The following is a 23,116-nucleotide window of genomic DNA, read 5'->3' as shown; positions in this document are numbered from 1 at the left end:
TTGGAAATGTAATTGAGGAAAAAAAAGAAATGTAAATAAAGTATCCAATTAAAAAAATACATTGGATCTTCATTCATTAACTTTGTATTCAATGAAAGAGTTTCTATCACCTTCACTTTTAGTTCTGAGAGTGCTAAATGCTTTCTATCAATATGTTCCAGATTCTCATCAAGGAGAGGTCCCATCTGGTGACACATCGCTTCAAGATGAAGCAGCTCTGGTAAGTCTGCCTGTTTATCACTGGGATCTGTACTTTGCAACATCTGTAACTACTGGTCCATTTTATCCTCATCAGTATACCCTGGTTCTGGTTCTGGTTCTGTTGTCTCTATCTGAATCACTGAATTGTACCATCTTCATCTCTGTTTTAATCATTTCTGGTTCAGCAGTAAGATCTGCAGTTACAAAATTAGAAGGAAAGTGACCCTTGCCTCGATGGGCTTCACCTTTCCCCCAGTTGGGATCACTGCCATCAAGGACTGAGATGATTTCTCCAGCTTTAAAAGCAAGCTCATTATCCTCAGAGGCTTCAGAAAGTACACAGCATTCTGCCTTCACGTTGGTGGTTCATGAGGAGCTCAGATGGGCTTGGATACACGGGTGTGTGTGTGTGTGTGTGTGTGTGTGTGTGTGTGTGTGTGTGTGTGTATGTGTGTGTGTGTGATGGTGGTGACTGCTGCCTTTGCTCCTTGAGGTACAACTCAGTAGCTTGTGCTAAATCTTCTTTTTCCTTTTTGATAGCCACAGTGCCAGGGTCCTTGGCTACCAGAGCCAGGCTTGCTTTCCCTTGTTCTGTAGCCTAAGAGCCAATAGGTGAGAATGTTACACCTTGTACCTTAAGGTTCTTGGTCATTACCAATATCAAACTAAGCTGTGGACCATTCCTAAATTCATCTGTCTGTTCAACCATAAAAGCCTTACGATTAATTTTTGCCATACTTTAGGATAAGTATAGTTTAATTTTTCATATACTTTAGGATGACCCTTGTTTAATATGTTGCTTGCTTCACTAGCAAAATCTCTTGAAAATACTTCTAAGTCAAATATTTTGGCAGAGTTTGATACACACACTTCTAGAAGAGTTAAAACTTGCATAGCAACATGGGGGTCTTTATGGCTTACTCTACTCATGATAGAACGAAGGCAATCATTAGGTCCTGTGCAAGATTAGCCAACCTTATCACAGATATCCAAGATGAGGCCCCAGGCCTTTGCAGTATTTAACTCACTAGTTGCTTTCTCAACATCCTAGTCAAAGAGGTTGGTGGCATTGAGAGGCACGTCCACCGCGTGCCAAGGTGTCACCAGGGACAAGTGTGCCTTGACACTGAGGCACTCAAGGTAAGATGGAGAAAGAAGACCCCTCAGGTACAAAAACAGCAAGAGAGACTGCCAGTGCAGGGTCCTTCTCAGCCCCTCCTCTCACCCACCTCCAGCAACAGCTCTCTCCATCTTCTTGGGGTGGGTACTTAGAGGCATAAATCTTTCTTTAAAGATTACCTTGATTTTTTCCAAAGTTTCTGCTATGCTGTGCTTTCATCTTAATTTTATTTTAGACCTTTAAGAATCTCTTCACTGATTTTTCAGTGACCCACTGTGGTGGTTCGAATATGTAGAGCCCAGGGAGCAGCACTCTTGAGAGGTGTGGCCTTGTTGGAGGAGATGTATCATTTTGGGCGTGGATTTTAAGTCCCTTGTCCTACCTGTCTGGAAGTCAATCTGTTCCTGTCTTTCTTTGAATGAGGATGTAGAACTCAGCTCCTCTTGCACCATGCCTGCCTGGCTTTGGAATTTGCTTTGTCCTAGGCTGGCCTTGATCTCAGAGATCTGCTTGCCTCAGTCGCCTGGGATTAAAGGTGTGTACTACCTTGCCTGGGCCTAAGCTTTTCCTGACCACTATGCCGTAAGATCTCCAAGTCAAGATCTAGATCAGAAGCCTGTGTCTTCCAGCCTCAAGATCTGGATCACAGGTGTACCTTCCATTTCTGGATTGTAGTTCCTCCCAGGTGTAGTCAAGTTGAAAACCAGGGACAGCCATTCATACCCACTATTCATTCGAATTTGTACTATTCAATCTCCAAGCAGTTATTTATTTCTGGAGTTTAGTCCTGTTTTCTATTTCTGGATTTGTTCTATTGTACTATGATAGGATACAGGGAAATATTTTATTTTTAATGCTCTGTGGTTTATAATGTAATCAATTTCAGAAAAAGAATGTGTATTCCCAGCCCGTTTGTTGGATGGAATGTTTTATAGGTACTATTAAATCTAGATGATCTGCAGTATAACCTATCTATGCATTTGTTTTCTTGGCTTTCAGACTGAAAGGCCTTTTTTTATGTGAGAGTGGGGTTCTGGAGAATTTTCCTAAGATTGTGCAGGTTCTATGTGACCCTTCATGTCTTTAAGTTATGAATTGGGAGCACCAAAGTTCTGAGCATAAATATTTACAATATTACAATAATTGTCCTCTTGATGCACTGTTCTATTTATTAATATGGGCTAGTTCACTTCACTTTCTCTCATTAGTTATGGTCCAGAGTCCCATAGCCAGGTAGTTGAACTTGTAGTTTAGCTTGTTTGCTGCTTCCATTTTCTTCATAGTTTAATTTCCAACCTTTGACTCTCGGCATTTGGGTGTCTTTCTTAATGAAGTAAGTTTCTTGATGACAAAGGATAGTTGGGTATTATTTAAGCCAGTCAGTCTGTATCTTTAATTAGTTAAAGTTATTTGCATTTCAGAGTGTTATTGAGAAGGGTTTGCTGTCACTGACGATTTTGGTAGTTGTTCTGGTTGGTTGGCTCACTGGTACTCTTCTCTCCTAGGTGCATTGGTTGGTTGCTGGATATTGCCCTGATGGGCATGATTCATTCTTTTTCCAATTATCATCTGTTCCTCTCAAGAAATCAACCCTTGTGTTTTTAAGTGAGAAATTCTTTTCTTTCTATGTGTATAGTATTTCTTTAAGAATTATGGGAGTTGCTAATTTAGTTTTCATGAATTGCTTGAACTTGTGTTTGCCCTAAAAAAAAAAAAAAAGAAAAGAAAAAGAAATTCCTGTTATTTCTCCATCAATTTCAATAGATAATTTGGCATAGTAATCTTGGTTGACAGTTACTTACTTTTGTGTTTGAAATATAGCCCTCAATGTTTTCCTGACTTTTAGTGTTGTTGACAACAGATCTGATGTTATTCTGATCTTTCCCCTCTATATTATTTTACAGTAAAGAATTTTCATAAAGCTTTTAGTATTATTTCTTGGGTTTTTTTGCTGACTTCTTAGTATGATGTGCTGCAGAGAGGTTTTTCTCAAATCACATCTATTTGGAGTTCTAAACACTTCCTGTGTTTACACATATGTTTCTTTCTCTAAGCTTGAGGAATTCTCAATGATCATTTCTCTGAATGTGTTCTTAAACCAATCGACATAGCTCCATTCTCAACCCCATGAATTTTAAGTGTAATACCTTGAATGCAGTCCATACTTCTGGAAAACTTCAGTCATGTTTGTTGTATTTTTCTTCTGTATCATTGTCTCAAACCTGTCCGCTACCCATGAAATTCATTCATTTATTTGGATTTATCTGTTCATGATGTGTTCTCTGTGGTTTTTGTTTGCTTTGTTTTAAATAATTTATCTTTTCAATTCCAAAATTTCTTTTTCTTTCCTTTTTAGCATCTCAATTTCCTTGCTAAATTTTATATAAATACAAATAAGCAATAGAATTAAATAGAAGATGCTATATTCTCAGTCAACACTTCTTGTTTTGGAGAGGCCCTATCTACCCCCACCCCCCACCCCCCGTGTTTACCTTAGTTTTGTTCATTCAGACTTTGCACCAAGTTTTGAGCTCTGTCTCCAACAGGATATTTCACTGCCTTTCGTGTTCTACTGTTCTTTCAGGATACCCTTTATTCTTAAGGCAGCAATGGGGGTAGAGGGCTGATGAGCACTCTAGACTTCTCAAATTTGGGGTCACGTATCCTTCCTCTGGAGCTGAGTTCATGAGCTGCAAAAGAGCTGCCCTGTGCTGTTGGTTTCAGGAAAACTGAGGTGAGCCTCTACCTCTTGTTTCTACAACCTAATCACTCTTCTCCAAATAAATGTTACTAAGTTGGTTACAGTCTACCCTGAAGATAGTTCCAGTATAGAGATGGGCAAAGTGAAGGTGTAAAATAAATAGTAATTCATAAATAACTGTGACTCAAGAAAAACCATAGGCAGCAGTGACTTACCCTGCAACCTGGATAAAGTAACACAAAAATAGATTACCCTAAAGGTGCCTAAATGATTATAATTCTTGAATAAAGTTGAACATAATGTAAAATGTGTTCATATTTGGTTTTGCTATCTTTAACAATGTAACCTGTAGAACATTCGGGATGACTACAAAATAGACAGTGGTAGCAATTTTGTCCATAGGACAAAAATGGCCAAATCAAACATAATTTACTAGGATACTATTTATTGCCATTTCTTAAATACTAAGTACCCCTATGTTTTTATATCTGAACTAAGTCATTACTCATATACCTATTTTGAGGGAAGAACAGTATTTCTATGGCTCTCAAAACATCACAACCTACAGCTAGAGAAAACAGACATATAGCAAGTTCTAATTCACTACTCAGCAAAGGCAGGAGTATGAGCTCGGCTATGAGTCCATGCTCCAGGTTCTGTTCTTACTTTATTACTGGTCAGCCTTCTACTGGGGGAGAAGAGAAGAAAACTTAGCATTCACCATATGAGTGCTGTGAGTTTGACCCTACAGCCAGATGATGACAAAATTTAAGAATTTTGTAACCTCAAGAATAATAGAATGGAACTGCAACCCTATAGGTTGAACAACAATATGAACTAACCAGTACCCCGGAGCTCTTGACTCTAGCTGCATATGTATCACTGGAAAGAGAAGTCCATTGTACTTGCAAACTTTATATGCCCCAGTACAGGGGAACACCAGGGCCAAAAAGGGAGAGTGGGTGGGTAAGGGAGTGGGGGGGGTGGGTATGGGAGACTTTTGGGATAGCATTGGAAATGTAAATGAGGAAAATCCAAAAAAAAAAAAAAAAAGAATAATGGAATGGCTATATGTGTTGGGGACAAAATGGTCACCTTTCTGTCATGAAATCTTTCTTCTTTTTCACTTTGTGAAATGTGCATGTATTAAATGCATAGAGTGACAGACTTTGTTGTGCCATTTCCACACTTGCATAGAACCCACTTTGATCTAATTCATCCAATTTGCAGTCTTCCTTCTTTGTTGTTTCCCTTCCATGTTTCCAGTAATAGATCTTTCATGTTCACATTCTCTTTCTTCCCTCAATTCCACAGATGAAAGTCAGCATTGGAAACTTGCCTTCAGGAGGCTGGCTTAAGTTTCTTCACTTAGTTTTCTTTTTCATTCATGTTTCTGCAAATGGCATTATTTTATTCTTTTTTATGACTGAATAAAACTCCAGCATGTGTGAAAGGGGCAGTTTATACACACCCACACATGTTCTTCACCCATTGATCTCTTGATGGGCACATTGGCTGCCTATTCTATAATATGGCTATGCTGAGTGATACTGCACTGGATGCAAGTTTACAGGTAAGTTGATTTTGATTCTCCCGAAGATATGTCCAGAGCTATAGCTGGATCATATACTGATTCTGACTTTGAATATCTGTTGGCTTTAGTTTCTTTTCTATCAAGATTGCTTCATGATTGATTTATTAGTTGTCAAGACTAACTGAATAGCACTTAAGCTTAATCTTATAAAAGCTTTTCACTGTATCCTTTGAACTTATACAAAAAGAAAAAGAAAGAAAGAGAGAGAAAGAGAGAGTGAGAGAAAGAAAGAAAGAAAGAAAGAAAGAAAGAAAGAAAGAAAGAAAGAAAGAAAGAAAGAAAGAAAGGAAGGAAGGAAGGAAGGAAGGAAGGAAGGAAGGAAGGAAGGAAGGAAGGAAGGAAGGAAGAAAAAAGAAAGGAAGAAAGAACGAAGGAAAGAGAGACTAAAGTGGAAGAGGCAGCCTGGCATTTTTTTTTCTTTTTGGTACAATATAAACTGAGATTTCTAGGTAAAATATTGCCAGCTGAAAAATCCCAGTGATCTAATACCAATCGCAACTGTAATCATTTTTCACTTGCTTTGTTTTGGGGGTAGGATCTTTTGGTCTAGCCCAGATTGTGAAGCCAAACTAGACAGTAATGAACAGCCATGCCCATAATTTAGCCTCCCATCATGAGCAGCTGCAGTTACAAAATTACCATTTTCACAATTTAGCCATCCTAACAACTCCCATGTTTTTACCTCCAGTATAAAGCTGTCTCCTGCATTTAGGGCACCTCACTGGCATATGTCTATGTGACCTCCTTACTTAGGAGTTGTGACAGGCTTTGTTGTATTTCTCTCATACCCACCATGCAACAGATACATCAACCAACAAATTCCAGTAATTTACAGTGTGGACTTATTTAGAGATAGGGTCTTTACAAAGGAAACCAAATTAAAACAAGGTCCTTGGGCTAGATCCTAACTAACATGACCAGCTTTCTTGTAGAAAAAGAAAGTAGGTACAGAGATAGTCACATGTGTAAAAAAGATTATGCCCATGGTCAGGGTTCTTGCATCTGTTGTTTCTGCTAGGTTTTTCCTAGGTTTTCTAGGTTTTCCAACTCCAGGATCCCCTCAGATTATGTGTTCTTTATTGCTTCTATTTCCATTCTCAGGTCTTCAACAGTGTTATTTATTTCCTTCACCATCTTAACTGGCATGATGCAGACAATAATAACAGCACAAAAGATTGTTAGCAATTGCCAGAAGATGGGACCAATTCTTTCCTAGGGTTAGCTACTAGTAGAGACAGACAGACAGTCAGACAGACACACACACGGAGGGGGGGGGCAATTCATCATACAGACATATTTATTTCAACTTCTAGCTTTTATAACTGTAAGATAATAAATTTCTATTTTAAGCCTGTCATGCTGGGTATTTGATAACATCTCTGAAAAATAAAAAACAGATGCCAAAAAGGCATTTGAACCCTAACATGGTCCCAGCCCCACTCTTCTTCCCATTTTTCTCTGTTGTGGGAACTTCCTCTGCTAGTTACTGACATCAAACAATTTAGGGTCATTCTCTACTCCTATTTTTTCTCTCTGTCCTTCACTAAATCTACCCTCAAAATACATAGTACTATGTTACAATCTCTTGATTATAAGACATCTGAGTTTATGATGTACCTCGAGAAGAGACGATCTAGATTACACAGGTTTCAATATTTATTTTAGACATGTGAAGATTCCTAAATTTAATTTTATGAGTATGTACACTTACATATACCATTTTTATTTATGTGACATCATGGAAATGCATTGAAATAAGTGGCTAAAGCTTCCACAATATTATCACTCCAGAGCTCATGTCTCAATCACTATTGCTCTAGAGCCATAGCACAAATATGTTTTTCCAGAAACTATTACCCATGGTGCTGTTATTCTGGCAATGCAAGAATATATTCCTCACAGATAATTTTTTAAATGTTCCCGAACTTCCAAGGATCCATGATCAGGAAAATAAATATACTATACATCTCTTTACTTCCTGGACTGTGGTTATGGTTAACAATCACCAATTAAAAGACCCATCCAAAGGCAATGATTTTAAGCTTGATTGTGAATACACCAAACCATGCTTCTACTGGGGGCACTTTGCCCTTGTTACCTGTCTGCCTGAGTGCTCTTATTGTAGGAAGCCTGGTATTTCACCTCATCACTTTCTGCAAGTCTCTCTCAGAAGTCCTCTCATAAGGTCTCTCTTGATTTTTTCAAACACCGTATTTACCCATTAAGTTTTCATAGTAGTGTTTATTTACATAAACATTCAAATAAATGTCTCTCTATAAAGACATATATGGAATATGTCTTTGTATTCTATTTATTTTGATTTTATAAATATGATCAAAAGATGATGAATGATAGATTATAGATGAGAGAGAAATGTCTTTGTGTTGTTTATTCTATGCAAAATAAGGTCTAAGACAACTACTATATCGCCATGACAATAGCACTTTCTTGATCATTGGCCAACATTTGTTGAATGAAAATCATTAAATAGGTGTTATTTTTAAACAACAAAATGCCAAATGTTTGATTTATCAAAGACAACTCAGGAGCCAGAGTTGGTGTGATAGCCTGCTGAACCAGAGAAGCAGAGAAAGCACCACCCAACTGACCTCCCCATCCACTGACATCCCAGAAGGAAAAAGCTCTTCCTCTGCACACTGTATTTAACCCCCTTTCTCTTTCCTGGGTTTGCTTATGTTCACTCCCTATTAATTGCTCTGCCTCTTGACTTATCCTTGACTTTATTTATCCCTTACATATAGAAAGCTCTTGGGTTAAAGGTGTTTGTGAGGCTGAGCCACACCAGAACATGGTATTTTCATTTAAAGTCTTAGGAGTCACAATGTGATCAAATATCCTGAAACAAATAGAAACATGTTAAATATGGCAAGATAACTGACTTTCTCCACCCTTGTACAGTCCAGAGTTCCTTAGCTAGGGATTCGTACCACCGAAGTGTGCAGGTTTCACTCAAGTACTGGAATTAAGGCAATCCTTTATAGACATGCCATAGGCTAACCTGATTTAGGCCATTCTTCAAGGTGACTCTTTTTCCAGATGATCTTAGACTATGTCATGTTGACAGTTGCCTGTCCATCACAAAGCACAACCAGGCTACAGATGTACTTTTAGAGAAATAAACAAGTAGAATCATTTCATCACCATTTCTAAATTATTAGTAAAACTCTCAGAAAGAGAATATGGGAAAAAATCCAAACTGAATGCTCTTTTTCCTACATGTGTACATAATACATGGTGCTCAGAATTGTGGATCCCCTTGAGCCCAACTGGCCCTTTTGCACCAGTGGTCTCAGGGTATAAAAGTGTTCAGGATCAGGGTCTGGGGCAAGTACAAGCACTATAGGTGTAAAGGACCCATCTTTAAACGACCCAGGGTGGCCTAGATTACAGATTATGAACCTGTACATTATAGACCTAGAGTCAAGGGGGAGGGGAGGAAAAAAGACAAGGGACATAATGCACCTAATTTGCATATTCAAACCTGATTGAAAACTGGCAGTTAAGGATGCACCAATTCTATTACTAAAGAGCTCAGGAGGAGGCAGGGACTTTCCAAGCATATCTGTTGGATTAGCAGACTGCCAGCCACATGATTTGTGAGAAGCCAGTTTTGTGAGCACTCTACTGGTGCTCCCTCATCTGGCTTGGGAACCCACACAGACTGAATGATGCAGAAAATGTAAGAATTCAGAGGCTTCAAATGTCGTTCGTCTACTCTTTTCTGTTTTCTCCCCTCCTCTTCCCCATCTCTCCTTGAGAGAAAGGCACTGCCTGTTTCATTCTATTGCTATCTAAATGAAAATCTTTGTCTCCACAACACTGTGCATTTATAAAAAGTATCAACCATCTATAGAGCATTATCCACAGCCCTGAACACAGGGCTATAGCTATATGGAAAGGGATAGGATCACCATGCAACAGGGAATGTAGATGCACTTAATCAATGAAAGAAGTAGAAGAGCTCGCAGAGCAGTGAGCCTTGCCTGGGGTGCACCCAGAACTTCTTTACGATGAACCTCAACATATTGGCAGTGATCCACTTAATGAAGAAAGTAGAAACTATCAATCAAATTATTTTGTGGAGAGTCAAGTCTGTCTGTGTTTGTTTCCTAATTTAGAGAACTGAACAAGAATGGAGAGGTTTGACTTCAGCTGAGTGAGATGGTAGAAGCTTTCAACTTCTGCTCAAGATGAGTCCAAACATAGATTTAAGTGAACTTGTGTGATTTATTTCTGACTGTTGCTTATTGTTCTTGATGGTGGAGATGCCCCAATGTCTAATACTTCCAACCTCACGGTTAGCTTTAGATCACCTGCCCTTTTTAGCCTCTCCAATCAAAGAGTTTTCCTAAAACTCTTCCTGCAAGAAGCAGCTAGAAAAATAATTCCAGCAAGTTCAAAGAAATTAAGCATGAGTTCATGAAAATTAAACTTAAACAACTTGTACCATTTAACTCTACACTTTTGCCTCTATATTTCTATCTTTTTATTTTATATTTTATTCACCTTAAAAAAACAAAGCAAACCTAACATCGAATTCTTAGAAACTGTAAATAAAATGAAGTAACTGGACAAGAGTACTGTCCAGGAGCCCATTCTGGCTGCAGTCTCTGATGGAGTGCTTTCTTATATTATTTAACCATGTATTTATTTGGTAGTTAATGTATTGGAGATTGTTATATTAAATAATTTACTTCCTTATAAAGGCTTTAGTGATTTGTGATAAGAAAATACAAAGTTTTTCATGGCTCAGTCTACCTGTGAATACTAGTAAGGCTGCTTTGTTTGGTTTAAAAAACCTTGAGAAGGAGAAGTACTAATCATGCCAGGGGCTCAGTACTTCTCTGGAATATGTTCAAGGAGCATCTCTATATGGCTGTGCATGGAATAGTATTGCTAGAGCAATTTTGTGTGCACACTGCCTCAGAACTGTTTTGAATATCATTCTGAAGTGCTGCAGCCCTGAGGAACAGTAGTGACAGTGGTGAGGGGCCACTGAGGGACCAGAGAGAGGGAGGAGGAGAGAGAGAGCATCTCCCAGAGGTTCAGCCCTAGCCTATGGATACTTCTCACAGATGCTGTCCTTAGCCCTCAACAATGTTGTTCTATTTTTAAATAGGTCAAAAATAAATATAAAAAGCAAAATTGTTTGATTCTAGATTGACCAAAAAAGTTAAATATTCTCTTACAATAAAACTAATTTGTAAATTTTAAAGTACAAAATGAAGAACTAGGTAGCATTAAGTAAAAAACAATGGCAAGATATCCACTTAACCAATAACATGATAAAGCAAATATTAATTCAATTAGTACATAACTCTTTATAAAAATAAGATCAACTAACAAAGAAGCAATGAATGGAGAGATGGATAAGGAGAAGAGAGGCCATCAGGATTCCAAGAAGCCCTTAGACCTCGGTGAGAAACTCCAAGCAGCCTTTGTCTAGAAATTTTCCAGTCCTTGCTCCTGCCCTCTCCTTCCTTCCCTTCCCCACCTCTTAGGAAAGGCCAGCAGCATTTCTGCAAAACCTGTTCATCTGCATGTGAACCTCTTCACACATAGCAGATGTATGCTTTGGAAATTCAAAAGCAAAAGCATAGAATCAAAGAAAAACTGTATTTACTCAAACTTAAGAATATGAGCAATGAAAGCTGCATATAAGATAAACTAAATAATTTAGAAATATGTGGATTTTTTTTCATTTAATAAAACAAACGTAGGAACAAAACCCAAGGAGAATAACATATTGGTGAACTTCTCATAAAACCAGGAGTAAGGCAGGATGTCTGCTCTTACAGCTCCTACTAATAATAATGTTGCAAGTTCTAACTGGTTCAGTAGGCAAGAAGCAGGGCACCCTCATTGGAAAGAAAGTAATCAAAATTTCTTCATTAGCAGAGTTACAGCCTGCACACAGCAATCCTATAAAACACCCTAAAAGCCAAAAGAAATAATTAGTGAGTTTGACAGAGTTGTAAATCAAGGATCAGTTGTATTTCTATAAATTAGAAACCATCAGAAATCTAATTTTGAAACAATGACCTTTGTATTAATTTTCTTTCTAAAAACAAAACTCAATCAGATCTCCAAAACCTTCTCACTACAATGTCTAAGAAATTGAAGATGTGGGCAGAGAGATGCACCTATTCGTGGACAGGAAGACTTAGCATTACTGTGAACCCATCTAAGCTTACCTCTGGAGCCAAAGTTTCTAATTCTGACAGAATTTTACAGATGACAGACAAGGCATGGTGCCACATGCTTTTAATTCAGTACTATGAGGCAGACGTAGATAGATCTCTGTGATTTTAAACCGACCAGGGCTACATAGTACATAGTAAGACCTTGTCTCGAAAGAAGCTTGGGGAAGAGGAGGAGAGGGGAGAGGATAAAAAGAGGTAAGGGAAAGGGAAAGGGAAAGGGAAAGGGAAAGGGAAAGGGAAAGGGAAAGGGAAAGGGAAAGGGAAAGGGAAAGGGAAAGGGAAAGGGAAAGGGAAAGGGAAAGGGAAAGGGAAAGAAGAAGAGGGACCAGAGATGACAGAGGAGTAATCACTATGTCTGCAGGAGTAAGACACAGTGAGCCAGGGCAGAGTGGAGTTGAATCAAGGGAGGAGGAGCAGAGACATGGCCCCCACAATCAAATGGAAAGGATATTTTGAAGGGAAATTGTTAGGAGCTGATGTGGCCGTGGCCCCAAGATGGCGCCCGGGGCTGCTGCCAAGTCTTATGACTGGAACCTGACTTCCTCATATCCCTCAAGATAGCCAGGTACCTTGAGCTGCATTGTGCAGATGCACCTCAACTTAAGATTGAATGATGTGATGAATGTAGTCCTGAGCCAATGAACTGTGCTTACGTGGACTGGGGTGATGAGGAGTGGACGAGAGGGGATAAAGAGGGATGGCCGAGAGAGGTCGGAGCATTCTTTTTTCCTGGACATTGTAAAATTCCTGAATAAACTGCCTTGAGAAGGACATCGGTCTCGTCGCTGCTTTTCTGCTGGTCGGAGATGGTAGAGATAGACTTACTTAATGGCATTCAGCATTAGAGAGGGCAAAGTCTAAGAGAAGTCTTCAACAATAAACAGCCTGAAAATGGTGCCCAAACATAGTGCTCATCTCTCGACTGTGGTAAAAGCAGGTGCCTGCCTTGCAGGGGTGGGGCAGGGAGAGTCCAAATTTAAGAAATGAAGGAGTCAGCATGAATTTTTCACTGATGTCCGTCCTTTAGCAAAAATGTGGCATGCCAACCAGCTCTTGAACCTTTCTTACATATTAGGTCTAATAGGTGCAATCAGCACCTCCCAGCACCTCCCTGCACCTCCCCGCACCTCCCAGCACCTCCCAGCACCTCCCAGCACCTCCCAGCACCTCCCAGCTTGCGGAAGACCTGACAAAGTCTCTGCAGCCGCAAGGCCCTCATTCGCTGCCAGGCTCGTGGCTAGAACCTGAATGTCTTGGAGAGTCTTTACAGATGAGCTGCAACAAAGGGTTCAGAAGACTTTGAAAACATTAGCCAACTTCCAGAATAACCCTGACCTTGCTCCTTGCCCTCATTAGATTTTCCATCCAGGTGCCACTCTCTTTAGGCTGCTGCTGGTACAGACACACCGCAAGAGATAGTCTGCTTGCCTTTCTTAGATCAAGCTTTTCAAAGCACCCAGTTAATTAATGTATGTCCTGGGTCAGCCTGAAGGAAAATACATTGAGTTTAGAGATTTCCACCTTAATACTGAATGTCCAGGAAGGAAGGAAGTAAATTTGTACCTGTGGATCTAATTGCTAGGAAGGTAATTCTGCAGAGATGGAAATCAACTAAAAGATTAACACTGTTGCACTGGCCTGAGTGCCCTGGGTAACAGAGAGAAAATAATGCCTCAATTAAACAAAGGGGTGCTGGACTACGGAGATTACTCAGCACACTGGTAATGGAATACAGAACCTTTCACCTCCAGGTCACCGTTACTAATCTGGTCCAGGGCAGTTCTAGACCATAGTTCTGAGAGGCTGATAGCTCACCTCAGCCCTTGCTGCCTACAGAGCTTGATAAACTGGTCTTCCAGACCTCTGAGGTCACTGGAGTTCAGTGAGAATTGACGAGGAAGTGAAAATGCTGTTTGGAGGGAGGGGCCATCCATGAGGGCATGGAGCCCTAGAAGTAAACAATGAAAGTTGCCACAGGTATGCGAGGATGGAGGAAATGGTTCAAAGTGGAGAGCCCTGCAGAAGTGGAAAAAATCCTATCTTCCCTCACATGGGCTATCACTATTCCTCTAAATTCAGAGCTGGGATGGTAGGTTACTATCTTTTTGTGTATTCAGAGGTAATGACAAAGTAGGGAAGACATTTGTAATAGAAATAAAAACTTGCTGGGCAGTGGTGGCACATGCCTTTAATCCCAGCTCTTGGGAGGCAGAGGCAGGAGGATTTCTGAGTTCGAGGCCAGTCTGGTCTACAGAGTGAGTTAAACCCTGTCTGGAAAACAAAACCAAACCAAATAAAACAAAACAAATAAAAACAAAAACAAACAAAAAAAATAAAAACTTGAGGGCCAGATCACATGGGCAAAAATAAGTTGTGAAATCGTTGGCCACCCATGTTGGAGTATATTCCAAGACTGATCTTCACACACAGCATTGACAAGTCAGCAGTCTAAATGTCCCATATGATAGAATCAGTGTCAGTGGGGACCTCTATGTTCTTGACAGTTCAAGTAGAACTTCTACAAACATCACATTCCATACTTCGTGGGAGTCTAAAATTTTCCCCAAGGTTCCTGAAACTCTTTAGGACCATGTTCTGGTGATGGATGAATTCAACTCCAGTTTTCCTCAGTTCAGTTTTTGGGTCACTCTGTCCTTCTGGGTTTGTTGTATTCAACAGAGGCAAAATGCAGTGAGAATCACTGACCTCCCCCTACTCTGCAATCATAGCATCCTGAAGACTTCATTCTGACAGAGATGCAGCATGCAAAGGGGCAGAGACTATCACAGATGGATTCTTTAGAACCTGGGTGTAATCCAACATTGAAGAAACCTTTCTCCCCTCTTAGCCTATTCTGGACCTCAGGCTGTCACTGTCTACCTATCCCTTGGCCTGTTGCTCCAAATAAGCTTTCAAATTCCACTGCTTTCTTATTTCTCTTCTAATGCCTATTTCCAAGAGTCTCTGAGACCAACTTATAAAGTGTCTTGGTCTAACAAAATTCATATACTTCCAGGCTTCAGAATATACCTTCCAGAGAAGATACCCTGAGCTTTTTAAAAACATGCTTTTCCTCTCCCTGTAATTTTTTTCAAAATCTACTTTTAATGATGGTTCTTAGATGCTTTAATATCCCTTAGAGACCATTACCTACCAGATGTAGTGGAAAAGAAAGGATATGGGTGAAGTGGATCTGTTAAGAAAGGTTCTTTGGGACAAATGTCATTTGTGTTGTTAGGAAATCAGCAGCGGCAGCTTGATCCACTAGCAAATACTTCATTGATCCACCAGCAGTCCAGTTCGGTACTGTCAGGATGACAGCATCAATGGTACAAACTAGCAGGAACAGCCAGGCCTTAGCTGAACCGGCAGGAGTCAGCAGGAGAGACCAGGGCCAACAGGAACACCTGTTGTTCTCAACTGTGCCTTTCTCAGCTAAGCGAAGACCAGTGAAGACTCGAGACCAACAAGTGTTGCACAGCTAGCTCTACCAGCAAGCCTAGCTCAACTCACAGTTCATTGAGTGCTATTTATACTCCCTCCAAACATCATATGTCTTCCACATACCTTGCCTCACTGCATGTCTTGTCTCAGCCTGTGAGTCTGTCTCTGCTGACATTACTCTGCCATTTGGCCTGAGTCCTAAGAAGTGGCAAGAAGCTACAGCACATCACCAGAAGTTTGTTTGTTTGTTTGTTTTGTTTTGGGTTTTTTTGGTGCATTTCTCTCTGTGGAGCTCAACTATTCAATGTAAGGCAGAGCAAAACATGCATGTCATTATTGAAGAATTCTTCATCACATGTCCTTCCAAGTGCTTGCTTTAGCGAAACATGCTTTTACCTTTATCTGCTTCAGTTAAATGTTCCTTCATGCTTCTGCTTTAGCTTATATCATTTCACTTGTGCCCAATTCAGTAAAACACTCCTTCAGGTGTTTGCCCCAGTAAAGCACCTTCCAACGCAACTGACTTTCCAAAGAACCCTTAAGTTTCTACTTCATATTCCCATTAAAATAATATGTGAAGGAGCTTTTTCAACAGCCCATGGAAAAGAACTTAGGAGATTCAGTTCTTATGAGCTAAAGCAGAAGTTTGGGCATGTTTTGATGATCAAGTATAAACTTAAAGATTGAGTTTTCCCAAAGAGAAGAACAGGCTAACAGTTTGGGGCCTTGATAATGGACAGAGGCAGGTCAAGGCTGCAGCCATGCTATGGAAGGGAACAGTCCCAAAGAAATTTTAAAGTGATGACATTTGGTGGGAGAAGGATCTACTTGACTCTCCAGGCCTTGTTTCTGATCGGGGAGTGGCATTGGTGTCCACAGTGAAACATGCAGATTTAACCTCAGCAGCTGCTTAGGAAATCTAGAGACTTTGGAGTAAGCGTCTAGAAGGACAACTATGACATTAAATACTCTTCAATTACTTTTGAGGCATAAGAAACAAAAGGAAGTAGCTTAGTTATTTAAAGCACACTCTAGCTTTACAGAGAAGGAGCTTGAGTCCCTCGGAGGTAGGTGTTTGCCTGGAACAGAAGAGGGAGCTGTTGATATCTGTCTACATTGTCCTCCCTTGGGTCCCACCCATTAATGTCTTGTAGATTTATGAGAACAAACAGGATTTATGGATCCTGACGAGTAACAACAGGGAGGAAGTTTTAGGCATATGTTTAAGTGTGCTGTGCCCTTGAGTTGATGGGAGATATAAGAGAACGGGGGAAACTGACCCCTAGCTCATCAATATCATCCAGCTGGGCTACGTAAGACAACTTTTCATTAGCTATGTATGTTGGAGTAGCTGGGGATATTTTTATTCTGGTAATGAAGAGATAGATATGGCCTCTGGGAGCAGTTCTTGGAAATCATAGTTTCTCCAGATGCTCAATTTGGGAATGGGACAGATTAGCTTCAAGGCCAAAAGCAACAAACATTACCATAAGCCCACTGGTCAGAGAGCTGAGGCTCTTCAAAGGTCTGGAGTCTTGCCACAGGACCCTTGGGTTTTGGTCATCATTCTCTATAGCAACCTTGGAATACTTTGGATGGTAATAGCCATCAAGTGGTCAGTGTGGCCTTCTCCAGTGGCAGGGAGCCAGAGTTGGTGAGTTCATAGAGTAATAATGCTTCCCAAACTCGCTCCATTAGGCCATAAGACGGCCACTGAGTGATAGAGCTGTCATTTCCATAATGAACCTCTAGCATTTAGTGGGCAGGAATAGCGCTCCTCCTGTTCTAGGAGCCACACTTACCAGCAAGCACTGGCTGAATAAAAATTATCTGAGAACATGTTTAAATATACAATCCAGTCACAAAAATTGGTTTGTCTCTTCAAAGTAATCTTTTACTAATTTGTACTGAGTGAATGTTTTCAAGGGCCTGCAAGTTTCACCTATGAAGGAAAGGATGATTAGCAAGTTAGGCAACCGTAATATATTATTTCACAAATACCAATATCATCAACAGAAAAACACCACACATGTTGGCATTATAGAGGTAGCATGGACCTTGTAGGCAGTCCTTGCCTACATCCGTACAGCAAATCTACAGAGAAAAGAAAATCATATATAAGTCCATAGAAAGAGATATGTAGAGAAAATTAGGCACTCAAAACTTTTAACAGCCTAGAGTTAGAAAATGCCGACAGACAGTGACTGCATAATATCCACAAGCATGTAAGCTTCCCATACTCTGTCTGTGTTCTTGTCCTTCTTAGGAAACTATCAAATCAGGAATAGTATGAAGAAGACACACTGTTCTGCTAATTTAAGGAGTTTACTAATTTCAGTAAAATAATTTGTCACTCAATTTTAAAAGTAAACTGTGTATCCTTAAATCTAGAATTATTAAATTCCTGTGAAATGCCCAGCCATTTATACTCTAATTTAAATTCCTAGTTTGCTTTTTCAATGACACGAATCCTGTCTTAGCCAACATACAAACCAAACACACATCAATTACACTATATTTTCCTCTCCTCATTAGTTTCATTGCGATTCTAAATGATACTTTAAAAGATCTTTTAACTTCTTTTAGTTTTTCCTTGTTTGTTTCTTTTTCTTAGGAACATCTTATAAGCTTAACTAAGATAAGTTAAGTGTGAACCATTAAAGTCATAGGTCAGCTGAAAAATGACAGAAAATTGAAGATTCTACAGATAGGATTTTTCAAAGCCTTCCTTACAAAGGACATTTAAAATTTCCTATTGTTTCCATTAAGAAGATATAGAGCTAACATATAATTCATTATTTTCTGGGCAGGGCACAATCTAAATGCTTAATGATGACAATTTTCCTCAGTGTCACTCCTCCATAAGTGCTCTCCTGAAATGAGAGATAGACAAACTGAATTGGTTTTTGTTGTGGGTGTTATTGTTGTTATTGTTAAAGGTTAATATGTGATTGGCATTTAGCTTGGTCAGACAGCCAGATATTGTAAATACTGGAAGACAGCCATTATAGCAACACGTATACACACAGCAAATAAGATGATTCTCTGCCCAAGTCACTAGAGTCCACTGCTTACAAAAATGTCAGGGAAGGAACATTTTTTTATTTAATGATTAGGACTAGAAAGGACTTCCTGTCTCATGATATAGCATAAGCATTTAGTCCTGGGCACCCACAGAGGACTGGTTTTAACCTCTTGAGGCAAATTTCATGGATGTTCAAGTTTCTTGTATGAAATTGCATTTGCATATATCACATCTTCCCATGGGCTTTAAATCATCTCTAGATTCCTTGTAATATCTAATAGGATGTAAATGATATGTAAACACTCCTTATATTGTATTGCTTAGGGCACAGAGACAATAAAAAGGGTATTTTCAGTACAAGCACAGTTTTTACAAAATATTTTGGACCTACTGTTGGTTGAATCTGAAGATTTGGGTATAATTAGCTATTTTATTCACTACAAAACTTGGAATTGTCAGCAAGAGTTTGGAGCTAAGTCTCAGAAGGTCAGCCTGCAACCTGGTTCTGCTCATGCCCTGCTGTGTCTGGGAGAGCTACATCTCTGGGAGTTGTACAATCACACAACCACTCAGAGATGGAAGACACCAGTGCTTGGGAGGTGGGAGCTTTCAGTTTGGGGTTCACAGCTTGTCAAAATGGTGACTGGCAGCCAGAACAACATCTCTCTCTCTCTTTCTCTCTCTCTCTCCTCAATTTTGCCATCATCAACTCCTCCCTTGACTCTGTGTAAACAGTGATTTCTGAAGTGATAGGCTTTTTAGGTCTATTGCGTTAATACATCGTCAGTGTTGTCATTACGGTGTATTCACACAATACATCATCAGAGGCCTGTCGGATTTATGATTTATGACTCTAAATGCGTTGTGGTACAGCAAGGCATTGGGGACCTCATTGACTGAATGCTTGTTTATTTTTACATTTAAGGGTTTGAGAGTAAGCTTCAGACCACTTCTCAAAGAAAGGCTTGGTGAAGACCTTGAGACAAGGCTCCATTTCAAACCCCTGGAGGAACCAACAGTACAGTCACACTTAACATATAGAGGTTTATGTTTTCCTAGACCACTTTAAGTGCAGAATCAAACTTTCATACTCCAGTGACTTGGCTTTCTCTGTAAGAATCAGGCATTTCATATACTGCCAGCTTTCTATTCAGATTTTGCCTAATAGTTAAGTGTATGAGGTCCGGTAGGAAAGGTATATTTTATCAGCTCTCTCTTATTGCCAAAAGCAATAAGAATAGCATAATATTTTATGGTAGTAATAAAGGGGATTATTCAGAAGAATATTGCTTGCAAGGTGGCTAGATGCTACATGACATGTTCTCTTTTCCTGAACATAACATTCTCTCATAATGGCCCCAACAAAGTAGTAAGCACGCATTGTGTGGCTAGCATGGAACGCAGTGCCAAGATATACAGCCATTTCTTAGAAAGAAGAATGAAAGCTGTAAGTAGAGAGTTGAGACAAGTTAAAAGCAGTGTTGAACCCTCCAATTACAATAACATTATGAGGGGCGTGGATTTAGCAGGAAGGCCTTCTGGGAAAGGTGAATTGCAGGGCAACGCTGAGAGAACATTAGAAAGGAGATGACAGCAACATCTTACAGCTCCTCAGCTCTAGGATTGACCTTCTTCCCAGAATGCATTTTCTCTCACTTGATCACCGGGGCAGAGTTTCTAACAGCTCCTCAGCTCTAGGATTGACCTTCTTCCCAGAATGCATTTTCTCTCACTTGATCACCAGGGCAGAGTTTCTAACAGCTCCTCAGCTCTAGGATTGACCTTCTTCCCAGAATGCATTTTCTCTCACTTGATCACCAGGGCAGAGTTTCTAACAGCTCCTCAGCTCTAGGATTGACCTTCTTCCCAGAATGCATTTTCTCTCACTTGATCACCAGGGCAGAGTTTCTTAAGATCCAGAACCACATTAAATCAGGAGTCAGCAAGCTTGGGCCAGTTCAGGCTCTGCCAGCCCTCATTGTGCAGTCCACCTCTACCCTTCAATTTCTTTCTAGCTGGCAGCATTGTCACTTCCATTAATGACAAAATCTGTAATGATCAGAAAGGCAGAGAGTGTCTTTGGCCAAGGGTTCTCTATTTCAGGATCCAAAATCCTGGGGCCAACATCCAAAACTTGGAAGGTCAGAGCTAATGTTGCCTTAAGCATATCTGAACACTGTGACACACTTTTTCTTGCTGCAAAAAAAAAAAACAATACTTAATATAATTAGCCAGGGCTGGCTATTTCAGGCTTAATTCATCCTCATGTCCAGGGAGCCGGAAATGTAACAAGTAAAGAATTTGCTAACATGAGATGCAGAGACTCTGCCAAGAGTTTGCTAATCTGTACGTTTATTTTTTTTGTCTCTATATAAAGGGAGTTTGCAAACTGGTTCAAATTAACCAGGTCAAGTTGTATATTTTATTAACTTCAAAACTTTTTAAAAATTCTTTTCACAATAAAATAAAAGGTCTGTAAAGCTGGGCAGGGTGGTGGGGATGAAGGGAAGTTGTCTGCTCAGTAAAAGTTACGAGGGGGACATGTGTCAGCTGCTTAGTTTTCACTTTCTGGCCCTGGCTAGAAACAGCTGCAAAATATCTACTCTAACTCAAGTCTTTTATGACTTCTAGTAACTTCTTTTTCAAAATATCTTTTATTGATTTTTCTAAGGATCTGACCACAGAGTGTTCCATAGAGAAGAAAGAACACATTCAAATACAGTAAGCCACGTTCACGGTCATAGTGATTCCAAAGTTTCAAGATAATTTTGCTGTTAGCTTCAACTTTTTTGATTTGTTTTACAATGCCTTCCAGAAAATCAAAATTACTGTTTTGTCCACATATATTACAGTTTAAATTCACCTCTGTGATTGGAATCTGTCAATCATGTCCTCCTGTCTCCAAGCTACCATATCCTCCCTGGAGTGGATTCAGTTTTTTGGTTGTTGTTATTATTGTTGTTATTGTTTTGTTTCTTTTTTAATGAATAAGCCCTTCTTTATACCCATATCTCCCATCACTTGTATACCCTAACCTTCCAATTTTTACTCTGTTGATCTATTGACTATACATCACCTGTCTAGCTTTGCTCTTCTTGTCCCAATGCTGGAGAATACTGAACACTGCTTGCTTCTTTCTTGTCCTATCTTCCATGCACCTTGCCTGTCTTTCTTTGTGTCCCAGGTCTCATCCTAAACACTGTCTCATTAGAGATACCTGATTCATCATCTCAATACAGAGACTATCCACTTACCAGATGTGATGCCAATGTAAAAATGTATCTAGGTGTCCCACCTTTTCCTAGTCCTGACCATTTTACTATTATCATTGTGGTACACAAAAGTAAGTCCCTGGCCAAACACTGGCCTTGGAAGACTGTGACTCCCAGTTACTTCTATCATGGTACCTGGAACATTCGGTGTTTACATAAATATACATAGAACAAATGACCATAGAAATGTTTATGTAATCCATGTTCAGGACCTGCTATAAAACTCCCATTTTAAAGTCCATGTTTCTATGATTGCATTGTTATTTTAAATTCTTCATATAGGAATAAGATCCTTTGTCACCCATGTGTTCATCCCTGAAGCATCTAGGCTATTTGTGATCCTTCGTGTACTGGATTTTCAGTTTCACAGTGATTTTAAGCACACACACACACACACACACTAACTCAAAGAGAAATTTAAAGGACCTCTTGCCCTCCAGTCTCCATTTTCTCCTCTTAATTCCATTAGAAAAGCAACACGGTTTCCCCTGCTATCTAGATCAGTTATTCCTCCTAACCCTGTTATTCCTTTCTGATCCTGTTGACTTCAAGGACATTAGAAAGCCAAATGACTAGGGAGAAGTCTTATCTTTCAGTTCAATGTAATATTCACCATGGATCCTGGCAGGAGCGAACTAAAACCTCTAGGCCAGCATAGTATAAGGCCTTGGAAACAGAAAGCAGCACTTTTCCAGGTTATTACAGTGGTGGTGAATGGTACCATTCCCATTTCAGCCCCTTGATTCTTGGATCTGTGAATCCTAGCTCAGCAGAAAATAGTACAGTACATTAGATGCTTAATAAAAAATATATTGTCTCTGGAGAAACATTGCTTCTCCCTCTAAGAGACTCCAAATAGCAGGGTAATGAGACAACCACCAAAGAGGAACTGCAAGTATCCAGTAGAACACCCTAAGTCTATGAAAGAAGTTGTACATGCTGGAAGTGGAGGCACTGCAGAGGTGGAACTACTTAAGCCCTTGGAAGCCAGAACACTGTTATAAGCCCAGATGGTGGACATGAGGCTTCATAATTTGGTGTTCTCCTGGTGGATTCTGGGTTTGTTTTAAAAAGAATATTTCTAGTGATGCCCTGAATTTTTTTCCTTTTAGAATAAGAATGGTTTATTTTGTGCCATTGTCTTAGTCAGGGTTTCTATTCCTGCACAAACATCATGACCAAGAAGCAAGTTGGGGAGGAAAGGGTTTATTCGGCTTACACTTCCATGCTGCTGTTCATCACCAAAGAAAGTCAGGACTGGAACTCAAACAGGTCAGAAAGCAGGAGCTGATGCAGAGGCCATGGAGGGATGTTCTTTATTGGCTTGCCTCACCTGGCTTGCTCAGTCTGCTCTCTTTATAGAACCCAAGACTACCAGCCCAGAGATAGCATCACCCACAAGGGGCCTATTCCCCCTTGATCACTAATTGAGAAAATGCCTTACAGTTGGATCTCTTGGAGGCATTTCCTCAACTGAAGCTTTCTCTGTGATAACTCCAGCTGTGTCAAGTTGACACAAAAATAGCCAGTACAGC

At 39.9% G+C, this 23,116-nt stretch overlaps 1 pseudogene; it reads right to left on the bottom strand.

Annotated features, from left to right (window-relative positions):
* Window positions 1-799: 799 nt before the first annotated feature.
* LOC110304129 (signal transducing adapter molecule 1-like) lies at window positions 800-12,614 on the bottom strand (annotated as a pseudogene).
* Window positions 12,615-23,116: the final 10,502 nt, after the last annotated feature.

This window comes from Mus caroli, unplaced genomic scaffold (genome assembly GCF_978045245.1).
Source record: "Mus caroli unplaced genomic scaffold, Mus_caroli_1 scaffold_13, whole genome shotgun sequence".
Taxonomy (NCBI): Eukaryota; Metazoa; Chordata; class Mammalia; order Rodentia; family Muridae; genus Mus; species Mus caroli.
The sequence above is the reverse complement of the archived record's forward strand: the minus strand, read 5'-3'. Positions and strand labels throughout refer to the sequence as shown.